The 27,303-nt window shown below is 44.0% G+C and overlaps 1 long non-coding RNA gene across 1 annotated transcript in view; it reads right to left on the bottom strand.

Annotated features, from left to right (window-relative positions):
* Window positions 1–3,580: 3,580 nt before the first annotated feature.
* LOC137335489 (uncharacterized) overlaps window positions 3,581–27,303 on the bottom strand; it is a 42,476-nt gene continuing 18,753 nt past the window's right edge. Inside the window, exon 3 of the long non-coding RNA XR_010966435.1 lies at window positions 3,581–3,626. This is a non-coding gene — a long non-coding RNA (uncharacterized lncRNA). The remainder of the gene's footprint in view (window positions 3,627–27,303) is intronic.

The following is a 27,303-nucleotide window of genomic DNA, read 5'->3' as shown; positions in this document are numbered from 1 at the left end:
CAATGTAATATCCTTCTAGCTAATAGAATGGGGTTAGTTGAGTTCCTCACAATCTGCATCAGAAATCAAATAAATTATATTTAAAATATTTGGTAAATGCAAGTAGTGATAGCAATTCATTTTCTTCTCACGATATTTTTATGTTGTACCTGATTAAGCATTGGGGGTAATTCTGATTTTGGGCGATAGTGTAAAAGGGGCGACATTGGACCAGCCGCCTGTTATATGTCTCTCTTGATTTTCATTTCTATTTAAGTCAATCGGGAAAGGTGTATAATGGGTGGCTCATCCGATATCGCCCATTTTACTCTATTGTCCAAAGTCAAAATTACCCCCATCTACTTCTGTAGGCGATCACAGCATCCCGGGTGTACAGTATGACTTAGCGCTACCGGGGCTAGATCCACCAAGCACTGGAAAACATTTGAGTCTAAATCACTAAAGAAGAGTTACATTCCTTTCTAAATTCAGATTGGTCTGAATTGGTCTAGTTCAGATCTCTTTTGACATCTGTAGTGGGTAAGTTGTTAGAGGGTATTCTGAGGGACAGAATCTACAGGCATTTGGAGAGGCAGGGACTAATTAGGAACAGTCAGCATGGTTTTGTGAGAGGAAAATCATGTCTCACGAATTTGATTGAGTTTTTTGAAGGGGTAACCAAGAAGATAGATGAGGGCTGTGCAGTAGACGTGGTCTACATGGACTTCAGCAAAGCATTTGACAAGGTACCGCATGGTAGGTTGTTACATAAGGTTAAATCTCATGGGATCCAAGGTGAGGTAGCCAATTGGATACAAAATTGGCTTGACGACAGAAGACAGAGGGTGGTTGTCGAGGGTTGTTTTTCAAACTGGATGCCTGTGTCCAGCGGTGTGCCTCAGGGATCGGTGCTGGGTCCGCTGTTATTTGTTATTTATATTAATGATTTGGATGAGAATTTAGGAGGCATGGTTAGTAAGTTTGCAGATGACACCAAGATTGGTGGCATTGTGGACAGTGAAGAAGGTTATCTAGGATTGCAACGGGATCTTGATAAATTGGGCCAGTGGGCCGATGAATGGCAGATGGAGTTTAATTTAGATAAATGTGAGGTGATGCATTTTGGTAGATCGAATCGGGCCAGGACCTACTCCGTTAATGGTAGGGCGTTGGGGAGAGTTATAGAACAAAGAGATCTCGGAGTACAGATTCATAGCTCCTTGAAAGTGGAGTCACAGGTGGATAGGGTGGTGAAGAAGGCATTCAGCATGCTTGGTTTCATTGGTCAGAACATTGAATGCAGGAGTTGGGATGTCTTGTTGAAGTTGTACAGGGCATTGGTGAGGCCACACTTGGAGTACTGTGTACAGTTCTGGTCACCCTATTATAGAAAGGATATTATTAAACTAGAAAGAGTGCAGAAAAGATTTACTAGGATGCTACCGGGACTTGATGGTTTGACTTACAGGGAGAGGTTAGACAGACTGGGACTTTATTCCCTGGAGAGTAGGAGGTTAAGGGGTGATCTTATAGAAGTCTATAAAATAATGAGGGGCATAGATAAGGTCGATAGTCAAAATCTTTTCCCAAAGGTAGGGGAGTCTATAACGAGGGGGCACAGATTTAAGGTGAGAGGGGAGAGATACAAAAGGATCCAGAGGGGCAATTTTTTCACTCAAAGGGTGGTGAGTGTCTGGAACGAGCTGCCAGAGGCAGTAGTAGAGGCGGGTACAATTTTGTCTTTTAAAAAGCATTTGGACAGTTACATGGGGAAGATGGGTATCGAGGGATATGGGCCAAGTGCAGGCAATTGGGACTAGCTTAGTGGTATAAACTGGGCGACATGGACATGTTGGGCCGAAGGGCCTGTTTCCATGTTGTAACTTCTATGATTCTATGATTCTATGATGAATTTATTCCCTTTGGGATAGACTACATGACCAGGTTTTCTGCTTCTGGCCATGATTTTCTGCCTATTCACTTTATTGGGTGGAAAATCATAGCCAGCAAGTGCAGAAGTGGAAAACCCCAGCCTGTGTGTAACTAGACTATTTCTGGCTTCCTGTGAAGGTGTATTATAGATAATCTAACTTCAAGGCAAAAACACCGTAAAGTCGTTGAATATTAATCTACAACTGCAAAATGAATGTGTATGAAATTCCATTGAGTGCTTCTTATTTTGAGCAGGTTTATGCTTCTGATTTTCATGACTTGAAATTAAGCTCGGATATCTGAAAAATGGAATTCTAAATCTGCATCCAAAGTTCAGATCCAGAGATTCTGGACCGATTCAAATGTATAAATCCCCATTCCCCAAAACATTGAACTCAGACAGTTGCACTTGTTCGTCTTCAACCATGCAGTTTACTTTCAACCTTATGATAACTATTGTACAGTCAAGTAGGTTTCTTGATGCCGTCAATGGCCTTAAAGTACTTCAAAGGATTAGAAAACTGTCAAGAGAATAGTTCCCAGCTATAAAAGTATCAGTAAGATTTCTCGTTATCAGTACATTGGCCTGCCAAGTGAAACCAACATGGGAAGGAAAAGCCATACAGGATGAAGCTGTGGCGATTGCGTAGTACATTAAAGGGTACGCAGCAGGAGAGCATCGATAGGTCTACGAACACATACACAATCTAATAGGCTTTTAAAAAAAAATGAAATTCATTCTAGGGATATGGGTGTCGGTAACAAGTCCAGCATTTATTGCCCCACCACTAGTTGCCCTAAGAAGATGGTGGTGGGCCTTCTTCTTTAACCGTTGCAGTTCGTGTGGTGAAGGTGCTCCCACAGTGCTGTTGGGTAGGGAGTTCCAGGATTTTGACCCAGCGATGATGAAGGAACAGCGATATATGTCCAAGTCGGGATGGTGTGTGACTTGGGAGGGGAACTTGGGGGTGATAATGTTCCCATGCATTTGCTGCCCTTGTCATTTTAGGTGGTGGAGGTCGTGGGTTTGGGAGGTGCTGTCAAAGAAGCCCTGGCAAGTTGCTGCATATGGGTCATCTGAAATATACAAAATATACATCCCAATTAAGTAGAGAAATGTCTAGTAGTTGCTCTGTTTGCAGTAGTAAAGGGTTAGCTGAATGTTTGCTGTTTCAGCATTATAGAACTTGAGCACATACTATCAGCTAACACTTCAATACAGTAATGAGAGTTTGCTCCACTGTTGAAGGTGCTTTCTTTAGAGTAATGTCCCATCTACCTGTTCAAGTGGGCATAAACTATTCCATGGCACGAATCAAAAAAGAGCAGGTAGTTCTCCCGGCGTCCTAACCAACATCTATCCCTCAACCAACATCACTAAAACAGATTAACTGGTCATTCATCTCATTTGTTGTTTGTGGGATCTTGCTATGTGCAAATTGGCTGCCGTGTTTGCCTACATAACAAGTGACTACACTTCAAAAATAATTAGTTGGCTGTGAAACATTTTGGGATGTCCTGAGGAAATGAAAATTGTCATATAACTGCAAATCTGCCATAAATGAACTTCTAAATAAGTAGTTCAACAATTTCTTACCTTGAGCTGTTGCTCCTTTAAAAAAATTGGGAGACAATGATCTTATCACATACGGTGCACATAGAAGATCTTTGGCCAGTGTGGGAAAGTTAACCAGTACAATACTCTCATGAAATGTCTGAGGAATGAATGATTTACATAACTAGAATCATAGAATCATAGAAAGGTTACAGCACAGAAGGAGGCCTTTTGGCCCATCGAGTCCATGCCGGCGCTATGCAAGAGCAATCCAGCAAGTCCCACTCCCCCACCCTTTCCTCGTAGCCCTGCAAATTTTTTCCTTTCAAATACTTATCCAGTTCCCTTTTGAAGGTCATGATTGAATCTGTCTCCACCACCCCCTCGGGCCGTACATTCCAGATCCTAACAACTCGCTGTGTAAAAAAGTTTTTCCTCAAGTCACCTTTGGTTCTTTTGCCAATCACCTTAAATCTATGTCCTTTGGTTCTTAACCCTTCTGCCAATGGGAACAGTTTCTCTCTATCTACTCTGTCTAGACCCTTCATGATTTTGAATAACTCTATCAAATCTCCTCTCAACCTTCTCTGTTCCAAGGAGAACAATCCCAGCTTCTACAGTCTATCCACAAAGTATCTCATCCCTGGAATCATTCTAGTAAATCTCTTCTGCACTCTCTCTAAGGCCTTCACATCTTTCCTAAAATGCAGTGCCCAGAACTGGACACAGTACTCTATCTGTGGGTGAACCAGTGTTTTATAAAGGTTCAACATGACTTCCTTGCTTTTGTACTCTATGCCTCTATTTATAAATTGTAAACAATTTTACAACACCAAGTTATAGTCCAGCAATTTTATTTTAAATTCACAAGCTTTCGGAGACTTCCTCCTTCCTCAGGTAAATGTTTCAGGAGCTCCTTGAAGCCTACGCATTTATACATATAGAACAATACATGGTGTTTACAGACTGCCCCTGCAACTGCCCGTTGCCAAGGCAATCACCGTGTTCAGACAGAGAGGTGTCACCTGCAGAACCCCCGAATACACATTCAACAAAAAAACAAACAGGGAAAAAAAACAGAGAAAAAAAACAGAGAGAGGCAGAAACATCTGGAAGGCAGAGAGAGCCAGCAAATGACCCATTATATTAAAGACAGAGAACATTTGTTCGCTGGTGGGGTAACGTGTAGCGTGACATGAACCCAAGATCCCGGTTGAGGCCGTCCTCATGGGTGCGGAACTTGGCTATCAATTTCTGCTCGACGATTTTGCGTTGTCGTGTGTCTCGAAGGCCGCCTTGGAGTACGCTTACCCGAAGGTCGGTGGATGAATGTCCATGACTGCTGAAGTGTTCCCCGACTGGGAGGGAACCCTCCTGTTTGGCGATTGTTGCGCGGTGTCCGTTCATCCGTTGTCGCAGCGTCTGCATGGTCTCGCCAATGTACCATGCTCTGGGGCATCCTTGCAGGAAAGAATTTTTTGATGAGGTAACAGAGAGGGTAGATGAGGGCAGTGTAGTTGATGTGGTGTATGTGGATACTTTCAAAAGGCGTTTGATAAAGTGCCGCGTATTAGGCTTGTCATCAAGATTGAAGCCCATGGAATAAAAGGGGCAGTAGCAGCGTGGATACAGAATTGGCTAATTAACAGGAAACAGAGAGTAGTGGTGAAGGTTGTTTTTCGGACTGGAGGGAGGTGTACAGTGGTGTTGCCCAGATGTCGGTAATAGGACCACTGCTTTTCTTGATATATATTAATGACTTGGGTGCACAAGGCATAATTTCAAAATTTGCAGATGACACAAAATTTAGAAGTTTAGTGAACAGTGAGGAGGATAGTGATAGACTTCAAGAGGATATATACAGGCTGGTGGCGTGGGTGGTCTCGTGGCAGATTAAATTTAATGCAGAAAAATGCGAGGTGTTACATTTCAGTAGAAAGAATGAGGAGAGGCAATACAAAATAAAGGGCACATTTCTAAAAGGGGCACAAGAACAGAGAGATCAGGGGGTATGTACACAAATCGTTGAAGGTGGCAGGGCAGGTTGAGAAAGCAGTTAAAAAAGCACATGGGATCCTGGGCTTTATAAATAGACATGATGTGGAGATGCCGGTGATGGACTGGGGTTGACAATTGTAAACAATTTTACAACACCAAGTTATAGTCCAGCAATTTTATTTTAAATTCACAAGCTTTCGGAGACTTCCTCCTTCCTCAGGTAAATGTTTCAGGAGCTCCTTGAAGCCTACGCATTTCTTGCAGGAAAGGATGCCCCAGAGCATGGTACATTGGCGAGACCATGCAGACGCTGCGACAACGGATGAACGGACACCGCGCAACAATCGCCAAACAGGAGGGTTCCCTCCCAGTCGGGGAACACTTCAGCAGTCATGGACATTCATCCACCGACCTTCGGGTAAGCGTACTCCAAGGCGGCCTTCGAGACACACGACAACGCAAAATCGTCGAGCAGAAATTGATAGCCAAGTTCCGCACCCATGAGGACGGCCTCAACCGGGATCTTGGGTTCATGTCACGCTACACGTTACCCCACCAGCGAACAAATGTTCTCTGTCTTTAATATAATGGGTCATTTGCTGGCTCTCTCTGCCTTCCGGATGTTTCTGCCTCTCTCTGTTTTTTTTCTCTGTTTTTTTTCCCTGTTTGTTTTTTTGTTGAATGTGTATTCGGGGGTTCTGCAGGTGACACCTCTCTGTCTGAACACGGTGATTGCCTTGGCAACGGGCAGTTGCAGGGGCAGTCTGTAAACACCATGTATTGTTCTATATGTATAAATGCGTAGGCTTCAAGGAGCTCCTGAAACATTTACCTGAGGAAGGAGGAAGTCTCCGAAAGCTTGTGAATTTAAAATAAAATTGCTGGACTATAACTTGGTGTTGTAAAATTGTTTACAATTGTCAACCCCAGTCCATCACCGGCATCTCCACATCATGTCTATTTATAAAGCCCAGGATCCCATGTGCTTTTTTAACTGCTTTCTCAACCTGCCCTGCCACCTTCAACGATTTGTGTACATACCCCCTGATCTCTCTGTTCTTGTGCCCCTTTTAGAAATGTGCCCTTTATTTTGTATTGCCTCTCCTCATTCTTTCTACTGAAATGTAACACCTCGCATTTTTCTGCATTAAATTTAATCTGCCACGAGACCACCCACGCCACCAGCCTGTATATATCCTCTTGAAGTCTATCACTATCCTCCTCACTGTTCACTAAACTTCTAAATTTTGTGTCATCTGCAAATTTTGAAATTATGCCTTGTGCACCCAAGTCATTAATATATATCAAGAAAAGCAGTGGTCCTATTACCGACATCTGGGCAACACCACTGTACACCTCCCTCCAGTCCGAAAAACAACCTTCACCACTACTCTCTGTTTCCTGTTAATTAGCCAATTCTGTATCCACGCTGCTACTGCCCCTTTTATTCCATGGGCTTCAATCTTGATGACAAGCCTAATACGCGGCACTTTATCAAACGCCTTTTGAAAGTATCCACATACACCACATCAACTACACTGCCCTCATCTACCCTCTCTGTTACCTCATCAAAAAATTCTGTCAAAAAACTAAGAAGAGTTAGGATCAAGAAAGATGTAATTCTGAAGTGAATAAATAGGTTACTGGATTAAGGTCCTGAAGCTTGTGAGGAGGGCAAACATTTTAAAAAGCCAGTTCAGACCATGAATGCTTGGAAAGCAACCTAATAAATGATGCGAGTCATTTAAAACATCCATTATTCGACACCGACTATTCTGCTCCCTGACATTCTCAGTATCTTATGCGCGTCTTTCGGATGAGACGATAAACTGAGGCCCCGTCTGCCCTCTCAGGTGGATGTAAAAAATCCCATGACACTATTCAAAGAAGGGAAGGGGAGTTCTCCCAGGTGGCCTGGACAATATTTATCCCTCAACCAACACTACTGATTGCCTGGTCGTCACCATATTGCCGTTTGTGGGCTGTTGTTTAGCAAGACATGTTGTGCAACAGTCAAGCAATTTGAGAAATACCACAGAAACTAACAAGCATTAATGTTGAAAAAAAAACAAGTAATGATAGTGATGCTGTAATCTATTTCATGCAGTCAGCATCCGGACACTTGGAGTTCTTCCCTTTTCATAGTAACAAGAGTAACAAAGAGAGTCAGTGCCTTCTGAGTAAGTTGACACATCACAGTGCCTTGTACTACAGCTGCAGGATGTAGATAACGAGTTAGCACATGGAGCATAGGGTGGCTCACAGTGTACGGGGTGGGGGTGTGGATGGGGGGGATGAGCAAGTTGTGTTAGCTACACAACAGCAGACGCCTGTTGGACCTGTCATAGTTATTGGCCTGGTTGCAGCACCTGGGACTTCACTGTGACTGCTTCCAAATTGAGGTTGTTGTCTCAGCAGAATTATCTATTAGGGTCCGTAGAACACACACTGCGAGTTCTGGTGATGAGCATGCAGGAGTCCATCAACCAGATCTGCATTCATGGATGAACAGTTGTCTGTACTGCTGTCTGTCACGGAGTGCATGGCAATACCAGTGGCATCGGCAGTGGAGACCTCAACGAAGTATGTTATAATTACAGTACGAGCATCTCTCATGAATGCCGTGGCTCGGTAGGTAGCACTCTTGTTGGAAGGTTGTGGGTTCATGCCCCACTCCAGAGTATAAAATTTAGACTGACATCCAGTGCAGCACTAAAGGAGCGCTGCAACTGTCGGAGATGCGGTCTTTTGGATTAGACGTTAAACCGAGGCCCCGTCTGCCATCACAGGTGGGTGTGAAAGATCCCATGGCACTATTCGAAGAAGGGCAAGGGAATTCTCCCCAGTGTCCTGTCCAATATTCATCAATGACCTTCCTTCCATCATAAGGTCAGAAATGGGGATGTTCACTGATGACGGCACAGTGTTTAGTTCCATTCGCAACTCCTCAGATAATGAAGCAGTCCGTGCCCGCATGCAGCAAGACCTGGACAACATCCAGGCTTGGGCTCATAAGTGGCAAGTAACATTCGCGCCTGACAAGTGCCAGGCAATGACCATCTCCAACAAGGGAGAGTCTAACCACCTCCCCTTGACATTCAACGGCATTATCATCGCCGAATCCCCCACCATTAGCATCCTGGGGGTCACCATTGACCAGAAACTTAACTGGACCAGCAACATAAATAATGTGGCTACAAGAGCAGGTCAGAGGCTGGGTATTCTGCAGCGAGTGACTCACCTCCTGACTCCCCAAAGCCTTTCCACAATCTACAAGGCACAGGTCAGGAGTGTGATGGAATACTCTCCACTTGCCTGGATGAGTGCAGCTCCAACAACACCCAAGAAGCTCGACACCATCCAAGACAAAGCAGCCCGCTTGATTGGCACCCCATCCGCCACCCTAAACATTCACTCCCTTCACCACCGGCACACTGTGGCTACAGTGTGTACCACCCACAGGATGCACTGCAGCAACTCACCAAGGCTTCTTCGACAGCACCTCCCAAACCCGCGACCGCTACCACCTAGAAGCACAAGAGCAGCAGGCACGTGGGAACAACACCACCTGCACGTTCCCCTCCAAATCACACACCATCCCGACTTGGAAATATATCGCCGTTCCTTCATCGTCGCTGGGTCAAAATCCTGGAGCTCCCTTCCTAACAGCACTGTGGGAGAACCTTCACCACACAGACTGCAGCGGTTCAAGAAGGCAGCTCACCACCACCTTCTCAAGGACAATTAGGGATAATTATTTATTCCTGCTGCTGCTATAGAGACCTTGGGTTCAAAATTCCAAGATGCACTCTTTCGCTAGCTTCAACTTGCTTGGAGAAAGTATATAGACAATCTTAAGCCAGGGATTTATAGGCCTCAAAGATGTCCAACTGCTCTATGCTCAACAGATTGATGGCGATATTGAAGACTCCCTTCCAGCAAGGGATCTGTGCAATAGTCAAGGAATGGGTGGTTAACTCTCACGATGAGGCCTTTTGAACAAGTTATGGTGGATGCACCCAGAAGGCGTGTAGCACCAAGCAGCTGCAACAGCAATGCATGTAGTTGACTCAGATGCAGGAACATATGGAGGTCTCGTGTCACCACAATCCCAGCAGGCTGGCGTGGAAACCATGGAGCTAGCTAGCACATCCACTCCTTCATTAGGGAATTTCTGAGGTTGTGGCAATATTAAGTGTCAGCTTTGGTACATTTCTCTGAGTCAGAATATTGAGGGTTCAAACCCCACTCCAACACTTGAGCACATAATTTAGGCTGACACTTCAGTGAATTATTGAAGGAGTGCTGCATTGTTGGAGCTGTTGTCCTTCTGATTAGATGTTAAACTGAGGCCCTGTAGGCTGGTTCGGGTGCGTGTAAAAGATCCCATGGTGCTATGCAAAGAAGAGCGGTGTCCTGGACAAATTTCTTCCCTCAGTCTCATTTCCTGTTTGTGGGACCTTGTTGTGCCCAAATTGGCTGCTGTGTTTACCCACATAATAGCAACACTTCAAAAAATAATTAATTGAGGGAGGTAATGAGGCATTTCTATAAATGCAAGCTTTGTGTGCTAGGTGTCACCAGCAGAGGGCACTGTGGAAAATCACACAGGCAATAGTCGCTGTAAATGAAGAAGTAGAGATGAAAACACAAGACTTAAATTGTACATTTATGCAGTGTATTTACGTTATTGTTCTCAGGACAAAGCGGGACCAGCTAAAGGGCTAGAACCTGACATAAGAAGGTACTAGGTGTGGATGAGACAGGAACATATGCATATGTGAGGCCATTTATTTTTTCAAATGGGGTCATCTGCTGGTCTTATTGGAAGGCATCATCAATCAGTACCTGCTGTACCAGTCTTTCTTCATGCATTGGTGGTTCTGCAGCTTATTCTCAGCCTTCTACTCTGTGATGGCTTCTAGATCCTTCTTTCTCAATGCTGAGGCCTCTTTAAAGACCAAAGTTGTGTAACATTTTGATTATTGTTGAGCCCTGCGGAGTTGTACTGTAAGCCCCACCCCGCGATTGCTCCAAATAACTGAAGTGATGTTTGGACGTTTAGTGTTTTTATTGATGATAATAGTGGTACTGTCAATGAGTCTCATCGTGCCTTCGCTCCGCTGCTGTCCATGAGTGGCACAAATATGTCATCAAACAGGGCTTCAGTAGTCACATAGGTTCTCTCAGCAGCCAATCTTCCAGTTTCCCGATAGTAGTTGTGGATCATAACCAACACTCCCAATTTCTCAGACAGCTGGTGCTGGTAATGGTTCTGCTGTAACCATTTACATCTCCTCTGGACCCATTTTTTGTTTCTTTACTTGTACCATTACCACCCCCTCGTGCCTTGCACCATTATCCCTTTTGTCATTTAATCACTCCTGCCCTCCACCCTATCACAGACCTTCCCCTTTGTTCTCCCCCCTCCTCCCTGTTTTTCCCTTGCTCTGTACTCGCTTATAAGAAGAATAAGTTACCCGGTCCGGATGGGATGCATCCTAGGTTGCTGAGGGTATTAAGGGTGGAAATTGTGGAGGTACTGGTCATAATCTTCCAAACATCCTTAGATACAGGAGTGGTGCCAGAGGACTGGAGAATTGCAAACGTTACACCCTTGTTCAAAAAAGGGTGTAAGGATAAACCCAGCAACTACAGGCCAGTCAGTTTAACCTCAGTGGTGGAGAAACTTTTAGAAACGATAATCCAGGACAGAATTAGCAGTCACTTGGACAAGTGTGGATTGATTAGGAAAAGCCAGCACGGATTTGTTAAAGGCAAATTGTGTTTAACTAACTTGATAGAGTTTTTTGATGAGGTAACAGAGAGGGTTGATGAGGGCAATGCGGTTGATGTGGTGTATATGGACTTTCAAAAGGCGTTTGATAAAGTGCCACATAATAGGCTTGTCATCAAGATTGAACCCCATGGAATAAAGGGGGCAGTAGCAGCATGGATACAAAATTGTCTAAGTAACAGGAAGCAGAGAGTAGTGGTGAACGGTTGTTTTTCGGACTGGAGGGAGGTGTACAGTGGTGTTCCCCAGGGGTCAGTACTAGGATCACTGCTTTTCTTGATATATATTAATGACTTGGACTCGGGTGTGTACAGGGCACAATTTCCAGATTTGCAGGTAACAGAAAACTTGGAAGTGTAGAGAACGGTGAAGAGGATAATATAGTCTTCAAGAGGATAAAGAAGAGGCTGCTGAAATGGATGGACACATGGCATTTTAAATTTAATGCAGAAAAATGCGAGTGGTTCATTTTGGTAGGAAGAATGAGGAGAGGCAATATGAACTAGAGGGCACAATTTTAAAAGGGGGTACAGGAACAGAGAGATCTGAAGGTATATGTGCACAAATCGTTGAAGGTGGCAGGACAGGTTGAGAAAGCGGTTAAAAAAGCATATGGGATCCTGTGCTTTATAAATAAAGGCATAGAGTACAAAAGCAAGGAAGCCATGATGAACCTTTATAAAACATTGGTTCGGCCACAACTGGAGTATTGTGTTCAGTTCTGGGCACCGCATTTTAGGAAAGATGTGAAAGCCTTAGAAAGGGTGCAGCAAAGATTTACTAGAATGATTCCAGGGATGAGGGATTTTAGTTACGTGGATAGACTGGAGAAGCTGGGGTTGTTCTCCTTGGAACAGAGAAGATTGAGAGGAGATTTGATAGAGGTATTTAAAATCATGAAGGGTCTAGACAGAATAGATAGAGAGAAACCGTTCCCATTGGCGGAAGGATCAAGAACCAGAGGACATAGATTTACGGTGATTGGCAAAAGAACCAAAGGTGAAATGAGAAAAAACTTTTTTCACAGCAAGTAGTTAGGATCTGGAATGCACGGCCGACGGGAGTGGTGGAGGCAGATTCAATCGTGATTTTCAAAAGGAAACTGGATAAGTGCTTGAAAGGGAAAAAAAATGCATGTCTATGGAGATAGGGTGGTGGAATGGGACTAGCTGGATTGCTCTTGCATAGAGCAGAAATGCATCTCAATGGGCTGAATGACCTCCTTCTGTGCTGTAACCGTTCTATGATTCTATGATTCTAAACTGTTAGATCTCTAACCTTTTCCAGTTCTGATGAAAGGACATCGACCTGAAACATTGACTCTTTTTTAAAAACATATTCTTGTGATGTGGGCGTCACTTGCAAGGCCAGCATTTATTGCCCATCCCTAATTGCCCTTGAGAAGGTAGTGATGAGCCACCTTCTTGAACCGCTGCAGTCCATGTGGTGAAGGTTCTCCCACAGTGCTGTTAGGAAGGGAGTTCTAGGATTTTGACCCAGCGATGATGAAGGAATGGCGATATATTTCCAAGTCAGGATGGTGTGTGACTTGAAGGGGAACTTGGAGGTGGTGATGTTCCCATGCGACTGCTGCCCTTGTCCTTCTAGGTGGTAGAGGTCATGGATTTGGGAGTTGGTGTCGAAGAAGCCTTGGCGAGTTGCTGCAGTCCATCTTGTAGAGAATGGTAGACATTGCAGCCAAGGTGTGACGGTGGCGGAGGGAGTGAATGTTTAAGGTGGTGGATGGGGTGGTGATCACGCCAACTGCTTTGTTCTGGATGGTGTTGAGCTTCTTGAGTGTTGTTGGAGCTGCACCTATCCAGGCAAGTGGAGAGTATTCTATCATACACCTCACTTGTGCCTTGTAGGTGGTGGAAAGGCTTTGGGGAGTCAGGAGGTGAGTCACTCACTGTAGAACATCCAGCCTCTGACCTGCTCTAGTAGCCACGGCATTTATGTGGCTGGTCCAGTTTAGTTTCTGGTCAATGGTGACCCTCAGGATGTTGATGGTGGGGGATTCGGCAATGGTAATGCCATTGAATGTCAAGGGGAGGTGGTTAGACTCTCTCTTGTTGGAGATGGTCATTGCCTGCCATTTGTCTGGCGCAAACGTTACTTGCCACTTATGAGCCCAAGCCTGGATGTTGTCCAGGTCTTGCTGCATGCGGGCACGGACTGCTTCATTATCTGAGGGGTTGTGAATGGAGCTGAACATTGTGCAATCATGAGCGAACATCCCCATTTCTGACCTTATGATGGAGGGAAGGTCATTGATGAAGCAGCTGAAGATAGTTGGGCCTAGGACGCTGCCCTGAGGAACTCCTGCAGCAATGTCCTGCGGCTGAGATAATTGTCCTCCAACAACCACTACCATCTTCCTTTGTGCTAGGTATGACTCTAGCCACCAGAGAGTTTTCCCCCTGATTCCCATTGACTTCAATTTTACTAGGGCTCCTTGGTGCCACACTCGGTCAAATGCTGCCTTGATGTCAAGGGCAGTCACTCTCACCTCACCTCCTAATTTCAGCTCTTTTGTCCATGTTTGGACCAAGGTTGTAATGAGGTTTGGAGATGAGTGACCCCAGTGGAACCCAAACTAACCGTGGGTAAGCAGGTTATTGGTGAGTAAGTACCGTTTGATAGTATGGTTGACGACACCTTCCATCAGTTTGCTGATGATTGAGAGTAGGCTCATGGGGCGGTAATTGGCTGGATTGGATTTGTCCTGCTTTTTGTGGACAAGACATACCTTGGCAAATTTTCACTTTGTCTATAAATGCCAGTGTTGTAGCTGTACTGGAACAGCTGGGTTAGAGGCTTGGCTAGTTCTGGAGCACAAGTCTTCAGCATTACAGTCGGGATGTTGTCGGAACCCATAGCCCTTGTCATATCCAATGCACTCAGCCCTTTCTTGATATCACGTGCTGTGAAGTGAATTGGCTGAAGACTGGCATCTGTTATTTGGGAACCTCAGGAGGAGGCCGCGGAGGATCATCCAGTCGGCACTTGTGGCTGAAGATGGTTGTGAACACTTCAGCCTTGTCTTTTGCACTCATGTGCTGGGCTCTGCCATCAATGAGAATGGGGATGTTCATGGAGCCTCCTCCTCCCATTGTTGCTTAATTGTTCACCACTATTCACGACTGGATATGACAGGACTGTAGAGCTTTGATCTGATCCGTTGGTTGTGGGATCGCTTAGCTCTGTCTATAGCATGCTGCTTCTGCTCTTTAGCATGCATGTAGTTCTGTGTTGTAGCTTCACCAGGTTTGCACCTCATTTTCAGGTATGCTGGTGCTGCTCCTGACATGCTCTTCTACACTCCTCATTGAACTGGGGTTGGTCGCCTGGCATGATGGTGATGGTAGAGTGAGCTGGGCTATGAGGTTACAGATTATGGTGGAATACAATTTTGCTGCTGGTGATGGCCCACAGCGCCTCATGCATGCCCAGTTTTGAGCTGTTAGATCTGTTCTTAATCTATCCCATTTAGCACGGTGTTAGTGCCACACAGCACAATGGAGAGTATCTCAGTGTGAAGACGGGTATTGGTCTTCACAAAGACTGTGCGGTGGTCACTCCTACCAATACTATCATGGACAGATGCATCTGCTGCAGATGGATTGGTGAGAACGAGGATGTTTATCCCTAGTGTTGGTTCACTCACCACCTGCCGTAAGCCCAGTGTGGCAACTGTGTTTTCAGGACTCGGCCACCTCGGTCAATAGTGGTGCTACCAAGCCACTCTTGGTAATGGACATTGCCACCCCACCCAGAGTACATTCTGTGTCCTTGCTAGAGCCAGCAGTGGGGGGTTGGGGGGGTTAAAATTTCAAAAATCGGAAACCTGACAGCAACCCACCTTCAATGCGCCCATTTCGGGTTTTAACGGAGATGGGTTGGGGGAGGGCGGCGGGTGAGTAACCTGCTCTCCAGAAGCGGGTCTGTAATTTAAATATTGTAATGAGGCTGCTTGCCTCAAATTTTAGCAGGCTTTTAGCTTTAACGCCTGTGGACCGGATTGCCCAGAGCTCGGGCAACCCTGCAGCTGGAGGGAGGCGAGAACGGCTGGATCCAGCAGGTAAGTGCCTTTCCAGCACTGCTTGTGGGCCAGGAGATAGCGGGAGAGCTACCCCCCAGCTACCTTAGCAAACCCGCATCCTTCCCCGCGATCGGCCGCCCACAACCCCTACGATCTGCCGAAGAACCCCCCCCCTCCCAACCCCGTGAACCGATCTCCCCCCCAACCCACGATCTCTCCCCTGGCCTCCACGATCTCCCCAAGGCTTTCCAATCACAATGTCCGATCTCAGTTCAGTTTAAACACCCTTTGTGCAGTTGACCTTGATCTAAATTCAAAGTGAGCTGAATGCTTCAAATGGAACTAAGATTCAGTTCAAGCAGCAGAGTTGTGTTCTGTGCGATGATGGTGTTTGCGATCTTGGATTTTGTTCTCGGTGTGTTAAAAGGAACTGCGGCATATTTGTGGGTTCGAGCTGTAGGAGCCATCTGGTACTCAAATCAACAACATATGTTTCAATGTGTTGAGCAAAAATGTAGTTATTAGCCAGATATGAGAAGGATAAATACATGGTTCTGCTACATATTAAAGAGAAAATGGGAATGAAGATGTGCAGTTTGGTTACTGCAAGCAGAGGGTTAGGTACGGTAATGGTGGAACATTTTAGTCTCATTAAGCAGGCGCAAGAATTTCTCTACTTGTCAATATGTAGTCACATTTTAAAAGCATACACGTTCTCTCACCACCTGCCGCAAGCCCAGTCTGGCAGCTATGACCTCAGGACTCGGCCAGCTCGGTCAGTATCGGTGCTACCGAGACACTCTTGGTGATGGACATTGAAGTCCCCCTCCCAGAGTACATTCTGTGCCCTTGCTACCCTCAGTGCTTCTTCCAAGTGCTGCTCAACATGGAGGAGGACTGATTCATCAGCTGAGGGAGGACGGTAGGTGATAATCAGCAGGAGGTTTCCTTGCCCATGTTTGACCTGGTGCCATGAGATTTCATGGGGTCCGGAGTCAATGTTGAGGACTCCCAGGGCCACTCCCTCATGACTCTATACCACTGTGCCCCCACCTCTGGTGAGTCTGTCCTGCCGGTGGGACAGGACATACCCAGGGATGGCAATGGAGGAGTCTGGGATGTGGGCTGATAGATATGATTCTGTGAGTATGGCTATGTCAGGCTGTGGCTTGACTAGTCCGTTGGACAGCTCCCCCAACTTTGGCACCAGTCCCCAGATGTTAGCGAAGAGGACGTTGCAGGGTCGACTGGGCTGGGTGTGCCTTCGTTATGTCCAAATCCGATGCCAAGGTCGAAGCTGAGTGGTTTTAATTCTTATTATACTTCTTTGTAGTGGTTTGATATAAGTGAGTAGCTTGCTGGGCCATTTCAGAGGGTAGTTAAATGTCAACCACATTGCTGTGGGTCTGGAGTGACATATAGGCCAGATCGGGTAAGGACAGCAGGTTTCCTTCGCCAAAGGACCCCAGTGAACCAGTTGGGTTTTTACAACAATTCAATAGCTTCATGGTCACTTTCACTGGTACTAGCTTTTTATTCCTGATTTATTTAAATTTTTTTAAACTGAATTCAAATTCACAAACGGCCATGGTAGGATTTGATCTCTAGGTTATTAGTCCAAGCATCTGGATTACTAGTACAGCAAGATAACCACTACACTACCATACCCCACATAGGTTACTCACTCTACAGATGTTGCCTGACCTGCTGAGTGTTTCCAGCATTTTCTGTTTTTGTTCTAGTTTCATTCCCCTTAAATAATGGTGGCAATGTGGACTGCCTCAAAATAAAGGCATTGTGCTAGCTTCCTGGAAGCAGGCATTTACTATAGAGTTCTACACTGGCGGTCACACACTGGCTGCATGTTTATGGAGCAAATGTCCTTGAGATTGACACAGGGCATTGCATTACATATAGGCACTGAGAATCAACCTGGTGAATCAATGATTCCTGCACTCTTGCGAAGGCAGCAGTATGTTGTTGATGCTGATGGTCCATTTGGAACTAATCAAATTGTTGGCAAGGCCAAATATGGTATCTGTCACCTCAGTAATAGATCTGTGAACAGCATACAAGCTGACACTGCCATGTGTTGTTCTTATATATTATATATTATTGTTAGAGTACAAAGGACAAAGAGAAATGGAAAAAGATGAAGATGCAGTGAGGCACTTAGGAGAAAGAGTGAGAGTGTGGAGTGCGAGAGACATGGTGAGTGCTATTGATGAGAAGCAAAATAGGTATGAAAGATGTCTGGGAATCCACAACTTGGGAACTAGTAAGTAAAAGGCAACAATTTTCCCAGCTATCCTTCGGCACTGTCACAGCATTACATCCCCATACTATTTTATATCCCCTTTCCTTCTCTGTACATCTGCCATTTCCTTTACTCCCATCTCATCTTACTTGGTGTTTATATTTTGGTTTTAAACACATCTGTCTCCATCTTTATTATTTATGTATTGTTTCTTTTTCAAAGTTCTTTCTATTGTGTTGTAGCAAACACTGAATGCTTCAGGTCCATCTGTTCAGTCCTAAAAGCAGTTGCAGATAGCTTTTAAAATTACCAGTACAGAAACAGTTTAATTTCCATGTCTTCCCACCATGTCTGCAAACATCTCCTTTTCTTCAGGTATCTGATCACAGTTTAGTTACTGAATGAACCCTATCATTGTTAACACATAATTGGGGGGTTTTGAACAAGAATCTCATTGCCACAAAGTCTCTGCTGTTCTTGCCATACATTAAAATCTCCCTTCTTTTAATGCATGTTATAACAGCCACATTATTCTGTCTAGTTTCTTCTCTTTCCAATGTATTCGACCTCCATTTCTGTTTAGTGCATTGGCAATTGTCAACAACATCTGTTTTGTGGAGCTCAATGTCTACATCTCCTTCTCATAGAGCAACACGATTCAAACATCAAACACAAATCACGTAAACGACTGTCAGTTTGCAGATCGCATCTATCAGATTTTGTTTGTCACAAGTATTTCCCACAGTGTTTATTACTAAATACTCAACTAGATGTATAAACATCTGGAGTAGCCAAAGAAAACAGTTGTAGTTCATCTCCGGACTATCCTTGTCAGAATGTGAAATAACGTAACATAACCCTAACAGACGCCTTACCATGGTTGGAGTTATTTGTGATACTAAATGTGTGTAGTTGCTAACGGATTCTTTAGGACATAACTCCCAGCATTCAGCACTTTGGTGTATCTGGGAAATTTTCATCTCTCTATTTACAGTTTTTAAAAAATTCATTCTTGGGATATGGGTGTTGCTGGCAAGGCCAGCATTTATTGCCCATCCCTAATTGCCCTTGAGAAGGTGGTGGTGAGCCGCCTTCTTGAACCACTGCAGTCCGTGTGATGAAGGTTCTCCCACAGTGCTGTTAGGCAGGGAGTTCCAGGATTTTGACCTAGTGACGATGAAGGAACGGCGATATATTTCCAAGTCGGGATGGTGTGTGACTTGGAGGAGAACGTGCAGGTGGTGTTGTTCCCATGCGCTTGCTGCCCTTCTCCTTCTAGTTGGTAGAGGTCGTGGGTTTCGGAGGCGCTGATGAAGAAGCCTTGGCGAGTTGCTGCAGTGCATCCTGTAGATAGTAAGCTGCAGCCACTGTGCGCCGGTGGTGGAGGGAGTGGATGTTTAAGGTAGTGGATGGGCTGCCGATCAAGCGGACTGCTAAGTCTTGGATGGTGTCGAGCCTCTTGAGTTGTTGCAGCTGCACCCATCCAGGCAAGTGGAGAATATTCTATCACACTGCTGACTTGTGCTTTGTAAGTAGTGGAGAAGCTTGGGGAGTCAGGAGGCGAGTCACTCGCCACAGAATACTCAGCCTCTGATCTGCCTCTGAGTAGCCAATAGTTATTTACAGCTGAAGAGAGTGCCAAAATTGATATTAAAGAAAAGACACTGCTTCCAACGGACAGTTTGAGCGTGCAGATGCCACACGTCATATTGGACCCTTCAGCACCTAGTTTATGCCTGAAAAACGGATGCTGCGTGGTTTAATTTCTAGGCCAGAGAGTCCAAATAAATATTTTATAGTAACCAGGAACTAAGAGAATGCCACCAAATATAGTTAGAAACTAAATAAAAACAGATACATCATACAAATACTAAATCAGCCAGGTCTCGTGTTGCTGGTTGCTTTTCAGTGACCTCTGTGGAAAGTGCCCACAGAATCGGGCTTGGTTGTGCAGCCCCCATGACCAAATAGCTCACCAATGATCACTGTCCAGGTTCATTTATAAAGAATAGTCTCATCGACGAGGTTGGAGTTGCTACCCATTGCCTGTGGAACTGTATCCCAGCAGGGGTTGACACCCTCAGGACAGGAGAGTAGGCAATTGCCAGAAAAATACCAGCAGGGTCTCCCATTCAAATTTAGGGAAGCTGTCAAGTAGATAGCAGCAAGAATATCTGATTATACTCTACTACTATGACCTTCATTTTGGTGGAATGCTCTCAGTCAAACAGCAGCACAGATATGACAAGATGTATTTAGCTCAATAGGGAAGTCAGAATACAAAGTCAAGCCCAGAATCTAAATTAATCCAAATATTCACCCATGCAGCAGCTTGCTGTGTGTATCTTAGTGACTACATAATTTGCACAATTCATCAGGAGGGAACAATGAAGTTGTAAGGTCAGTACAATAAGGGAAAATTTATTTCCTTCCCAGTTAACTGCCAAATATCAGACTTATTGTGATCTATTTGTTATGTGTTGGTGCCCCACAAGGAACAGATGTAGCCAGCTGAAGTTTACTATGATTAATAATAAGACTGCATTTTCTTGAAGTATCTTACTAGATATGGTCAAATCTGGCTGGCTAACATATTATGAAGCAGTTCCTAGTTTTTCAGAGTCTGGAAGAGGGTTTTTTTTTGAGTAATGCATCTCACCCAACACCAGAGTATGACCCTTACTAGGTAATCTAACAAATCCCAGGAGTTTCATGCCTTCTATCAACAAGCTTACATTTTCCCAGGGAATCAACTGAATGATCTGTGTTCAATTATTACAAGATCACCAGATAATTATGGATGAAGGCAGCCGTTCAGCCCATCTTGACTCACAATCCTAAAGTCCTCTCATTGCTGCATCCAATTGGTTTTTAAATTATTCCTGGGTTTTCGTCTCCCACTATCCTCTCCGGGAGTCCATTCCAGTTATTCATTGCTCTCTGAAGATCGGCTTCCTGATACCAGCCTTAAATTCACCTTTCACTAGTTTAAACCTGTGACCCCTTGGTCTGCTCTTGAAATTTAGAGTGATTTTCTGGATTTCCCTTTTCCCCACTGTTTACAGTCTTGTATACTCCTATAAAAGTAACTCCCAGATGTCTCCTTTCAAGGATTAAGAGCCCAAGTTTCTCTAGTCTTTTCTCATGACTGAGATCTCTAAATTGGGGAATTATCCTTGTGGCTCTTCTTTGCATCACTTCCAGGGCTTGAAAGACTCTCTTGCTTCTCGGTGACCAGACATGGACATGATACTCAAGGTATAGTCTGACCACAGCATGATTCAGTTTGATCATGACTTTCTCTGAGTTGTATTCTACAGTTTTAGTGATGTAGTTCAACATTGTAGTGGCTTTGTTGATTGCTGTTCTGCGTTGGTTAGACATGTTAGCGGCAATTGTAACTTAACCCCTCCAGCGGGAAGGTGATGGGATGGGATTGGCCGCCTGTTTTACATCCCACCCAATTTTACTTTCCATTGACTTCACTGCAACTTGCATTCATATAGGAGCTTTAATGTTAAACAATGTCCAAGGTGCTTCACAAATAGGCAGAAAGAAAAGGGACACTGAGTCAAAAAGGGAGAGATTAGTTTTGGTGATCAAAAGCTTGGTGAAAGAGATGGGTTTTGAGAAGGGTTTCAAAATTCAGGAAACATTTAGGTTTATTACAGTACCCACTACTTATATCGGGCGCATTGATATTAACGCGGTTTGTTCGCTATATGAGGTGGACGGTAAAACGAGTAGTGCTTCTCAAACATTAACCTGACATTCAAAATAGTCCAAATCACTAGTAAACAAAGTGAACCAGCGTGTATGCGGGTTCACTACCTTTATTTAAGCCTTTTTACAACACCAAGTTATAGTCCAACAATTTTATTTGAAAATCACAAGCTTTCAGAGGCTTCCTCCTTCCTCAGGTGAATGTCAAGAATGTCATTTATTTAAGCCATGCTTGTTAAAAAAAGAGTCAAAGATGCAGTTACTTCTCATTTCATTATAGAGCTTTTCTCTTTCCAGCCAGGTCTGCTGCTGCATTCAGTGCTTTGAGTGCAAACTGTAACTCCACACTAATGGCAGGGGATTAAGTAGCCAAGGTAATCGCACCTTAATGAGATGCAAAGAGCTGATTTAACAGCTGATTCTGCCCAAAGTAGCCAGAGTGTTTAATTTGTCATTGACATCTATGGGAATGGCAAATGGCTAACGTTAGTTACCCGGTATAAAGGCTGGCCACAATAACCACGAGCAGTATAAGTGGTGGGGACCGTATACTTAAAAATAAACTTACCTTCCTATAGTTGAAGCTGAAGCAAAGAAAATCACACTAGCAGAGTTGCCAAGTTGCAAAATTGAATCTATGATACCGCTGGGTAACAGCAAATCAAACTCCCTCCACCTCATCTTCCCCCCACAGCAAATATCTTGATGTAGGCCCAATACAGCTCTTTCAGTACTCAATCTGAGTGATTGTTAAAGGGGAAAGAGAGTTGGTGAGGTGGAGAGATTTGGGGAAGAAGTTACAGAGAGTAGACTGAGGTAACTGAGGGCCCTGCCACTAATAGTTGAATGAAGGAAGGGAGGACATACAAAGCTGGAGTTAGGGGAACGGAGTGTTCAGGAGGGGATGTAGAGCTGGAAGAAATTGCAGACATAGGGTGGGCTGAGGCCATGGAAGAGTTTAAAATGAGGATGTGGATTTTAATTTTAATGTGTTGGGGAATGAGAGCCAAGGTAGGTCAGCAAGAACAGGGGTGATGGGTGAGCGGGACTTAGGGCTCGATTTTACATGTAAATTGTGGGTTGGGGGCGGGGGTGGGGGCTGCGGAAATTGCAGAAATGCAGAGCGGGTTTGGAAGCCGGTTCCCAACCCGCCGACTTCCATCGACTTCAATTAAAGCCGGCGGGATGACAGTTAAAGAGCCAAATGTACCTCTGAGGTACTTAAGGCACTTTACTTGTGACATAGCAGGTAGATGGAATGATTTTTAACTTACCTGGGTGGCTTTCTCACGGCTTCTGATTCACGTCTGGTGAAACCAGGCATGAAGGGCCGGATCAGGGAAAAAGAAACAAAATAAATTAAATAACAAACCATTGCACGAAGTTAAAACACAAAATCAACCTACCTTTCCACCCTGCTCTGATGTCCAATGTCTCCCTCTCCAATCTCCCCCTCTTCTCCCCCCTGATGTTCCCCCGATCTTCCCCTCTTCACCTCCGATCTTCCACTCTCCCCCCCCCGATCTTCCCCTCTTGCAGACATCTCGTACACCAACTCTACAGCAGACCCCACAACCTCGAAACCAAGATAGAGTCCATACTCTCATCCTGTACTCAGGACAAAGCAGACCAGCTACGAGACACCGCCAAACAGACGAGGCAACGGAACTACGCTGCCTACATGAAAACCAAGACATGCCAGATCATCGACACAGATACCACCATCACACGAGAGGACACCACCCACCAGGTACATGGTTCATACTCCTGTGACTCGGCCAACGTTGTCTACCTCATACGTTGCAGGAAAAGATGCCCCGGAGCATGGTACATTGGCGAGACCATGCAGACACTGCGACAACAGATGAACAGACACCGCGCAACAATCGCCAGACAGGAGGGTTCCCTCCCAGTCAGGGAACACTTTAGCAGTCAAGGGCATTCAGCCACCGATCTTCGGGTAAGCGTTCTCCAAGGCGGCCTTCGAGACACACGACAACGCAAAATCGTCGAGCAGAAATTGATAGCCAAGTTCCGCACCCATGAGGACGGCCTCAACCGGGATCTTGGGTTCATGTCACGCTACACGTAACCCCACCAGCAAAAAGGGGGAAAAAATTTATATGTTTTTTAAAATTCTCTCTCTCTCTCTCTCTCTCTGCCATTTTGAGTTTCTTTCTGCCTGCCTGTGTAATAGACACAATGTATATCTAGTGTACTGGGACGTGCTGTTCTCCGTGACTGGCCTGTTTGAATAACAACGACACCTTTTGATTGGTGTGATGCTGTCCCAACATAGTATAAGATATGCGATTTGAGAACCTTTCACTTACTCACCTGACGAAGGAGATAATCTCCGAAAGCTTGTGATTTTCAAATAAAACTGTTGGACTATAACCTGGTGTTGTAAGATTCCTTACATAGGTTTATTAAAGACAGGTTGTTCCTAACAAGTTTATTGAAACTCTTGAATGATATAACAGAATTGCTAGATGATAGTAAAGCGCTGGATGTCATATACATTTTGATAGTTGATCATTAAGAGAGTTATGACTAAAATGGACACTAGTGAAATACAAGAAGAAGTAATCAATTGGTTAATCAGAAACAAAGGCTAGTGATCGATAGTAGTGGACTTGGACCACTATGGCCAATGGGAAAGACAAACTGGAAAGAAACACTAGTGTGAATAAAAACATGATTACCAACTAAGTATATAAATCTCAAATGGAATTTTATGCACATATATTGAGACATGTAATACATATGGGTACTAACAATAGCAAATGTGATTACAAAATGCAAGAAATATCATTTAGTAGGATGAATATAGGTGCAAGAATTGACCAAATATTAAAAGTTTAATCCCAATGCAGGCAGCATTTGCAAAAGTAAATAAAATGTTGGGGTATGTGTGTAGAGCGACAACACAAGTCCATGGAAATCGTAGCCACCCTGTATAAGGCATCTGTGAGACAACCTCCTTTATAACTGGGCTTTTGTCTTTCCATGTAAGCCTGATAGGGTTTCCAATGTGAAGTTAAATTGGTAATGATAGATATAACACCATTTTGGGATGGCAGGGTTATCATTTTTGTTTCTCGATCTTAGAGTTATATTTCTTCCTTGCACCACACGGTTGTGGTTACTGTGCTAAAGAAAATGGAAAACAATGGAAAGAATTCAGAACGGGGGGAATTGTTGAACTGTTAAAAAGTGTAAGCAGCTAAAGGACTGATTCCTAGATCAGGTGCTCCCGGCACTCACAGAAAACAATGGTTTGGAAATCGCAAGTCTGGAGCACCTGATTTTCCATCTATTTAAATTAACAGATATTGAATCAGGGGCTTTGGGCCCATGACATCCCAACTAGTGCTCCCTGCAAGTGTAACTCCTCACCAGGAGCTCCCAATCAAGGAATCAGCCTTGAGGTCGACCTGAGACCTCAGGGACGATGCGAGGTCGTGAAAGGCCTAGATAAATGCATGTTCTTTCTTTAAATTTATTCTCCTTGGGAAAAAGATTAAGCAGATTAAGAAGACACGATCGAGCTTTTAGAGTAATAAAGGGAATTAGTAATGTGGATGTCAAGGTATTTTGTGCAACACTAGGATGGCAGAACCAGGTGATATGGTCACAAGAAGAAGCCCCAAACTAAGCTTAACCTAGGGAATAACTTCTTTGCATCTAGAATCATTGGGTCATGGGATATACTGTCAGCTAGTGCATTAAATATTTATTCATTTGAAGCATTTAAAGGCTCATTGGATCAATTTCTGGTTCATCAGGGCATATTTGTCATAGAATGAGGTGATGAGATCAGATCCTGAAGCAACAAATGAAGAATGGAATGAACGGATCAGTTGAATACATTCATTTTTGTTTTTATGCTTTATGAATCTCGCCCACTAAATGTTCCTTCACATGAATAGCGTTGGCCCATTTCCATAATATTGCCAGTAATGTCATTTATTTTTAAAAAAGCTTTTCAATTTATTTACTCATGAGAAAACAAAACCAACCAAAATCACAAAATATAACTTTAATTTCTTGGTGTGACCAAGCACAGTGAGCAATCATACATATCCACATAACAAGATATCCTCCCTACCCCTGATTTGCTGGATATCTCGACTTAGGTTTACCGCTGCCTTTTCCCACCGTAAGTGCATTGGACTCAGTCTTCACCCTTCCATCACAGCGTACTGGGCTACAGTGTGTATGATCTATAGGATGCACTGCAGCAACTCACCAAGGTTACTTCCACAGCACCACCCTCCTCTGTAACCTCTGCCACCAAGAAGAACAAGAGCAGCAATGTTGCAGGAACACCATCACCTCCACTTTTGCCTCTAAGTCACACACCATCCTGACTTGGACATATACGCCATTCCTTCATCGTCCCTGGTTTACTATGCTGGAATTCCCTGCGTAACACCATTGTGGGAACACCATCAGCACAAGGACTGCAGTGGTTCAAGAAAGACCATCAGCTCCTTTCTCAGGGTAATTGGGAATGGGCAGTAAATGCAGCCTTGCCAGCATCACGCACATCCCAAGAACCACTAAAAAAAATATCAGTACAACCCTCCTTTACTCCTCTGCGCTATTGCTGAGAGGGGTTCCTTTGGCAGTACACTCTGGCATTTCACTAGTTCAGGCCTGTAGCCTGAGAACATATTGTCTGTCTATCCTTTTGGGCTGATGAATGATAGGTGGAGTATGGAAAAAATTACTAAAAAATAAGACAAAAAACAACATTTAAAAAAAGTATGTAAAATAACAGATGCGGCCATATTTATTGGAACACTGCAACCCTCACAGGATTTAGTAGATCATATCACCTGGCTTTATGAACACACTATCAGTGTGGAGATCTAATTGGCTAATACTGAATTCACATTAATTTCCCAAGCTATGAGTGTTGAATTAAATTACATTTTATAATAACTAAAATGCAGAAAAGGCAATTGAAAAATAGGCATGGAGTACAATTATTCAACTATATCATTACAGCAAAATTGTTTAGATCATTTAAAATGCATTTACTAGGAATATTTTTGCAAGCTTATGTTGTGATTAATGTAAAAGCTACGCAGCCTGTAACAGGAGCCAGTAAATGATCTTCCATTATAATTTTTTCCGAAATACATTTTTCACACAATCATTTTTGCCAGTGGCCTTTTTGAAGAGAACAAATTATAGTTTCAATAAAATGCTATCCATAATATATCCACACTTTTAAAACCTATTAGTGACAGTCAACAGCTTGCATGGTTGATATTGGAGCTTGTCTGATCAGTCACATTTGCAACTCAACAAAAATTTTGTAAGAGAAATCCATCTGCTTTGCAGGTCAGCTGCTAGCAACGAAATTTAGTTTGTTTTATGACTCTTAGGCATTTGAGCCTAACTCATTAACATAGGTAGCCATTAAATAAAGGCAAGCTGATCTTTACTTTGTAATAATAATGTATATTTTGCAAGGCTATGGAGAAAGGGCAGGGGAGTGGGACTAATTGGATAGCTCTTTCAAGGACCTGACACAGGCATGATGGGTCGAATGTATGATTATATATGAACGCAGGAATGTACAGGGCCCGAGAAAACATTTCAGTCCATCGGGCCGGTCCCAGAGTTCAAAACCACAATACGCAGTCCACTACCTATATCCCTCAAATTGATTTCCTCACCAAATGTCTGTCCAATTCTCTTTCAAAATTACCAATGTCATCAGCCTTGATCATATCCCTGAGTAATCCATTTCTAACACTCATCACCCTCAGTGCGAAGTAGTTCTAACTGATCTGCCCATTCACCTTCCCTACTTCTGAGCTTCATCCCATGCACACCATTTTGTCCTCAGGCCCATAGCAACTAGTTTCTCAGGGTGGAGCATGTCAGTACCTTTAAGAATCCTGAATGCTTCAATAAGATCCTCGCTCAGTCGTTTCTCCTCTAGTGTAAATAAAAGATATGCAGACAAAAACAATGCTGTGTTCATAAATAATTCTTTATTC

Source organism: Heptranchias perlo, chromosome 19 (assembly GCF_035084215.1).
Source record: "Heptranchias perlo isolate sHepPer1 chromosome 19, sHepPer1.hap1, whole genome shotgun sequence".
NCBI lineage: Eukaryota > Metazoa > Chordata > Chondrichthyes > Hexanchiformes > Hexanchidae > Heptranchias > Heptranchias perlo.
This window is presented reverse-complemented; position numbering and strand designations above follow the sequence as displayed.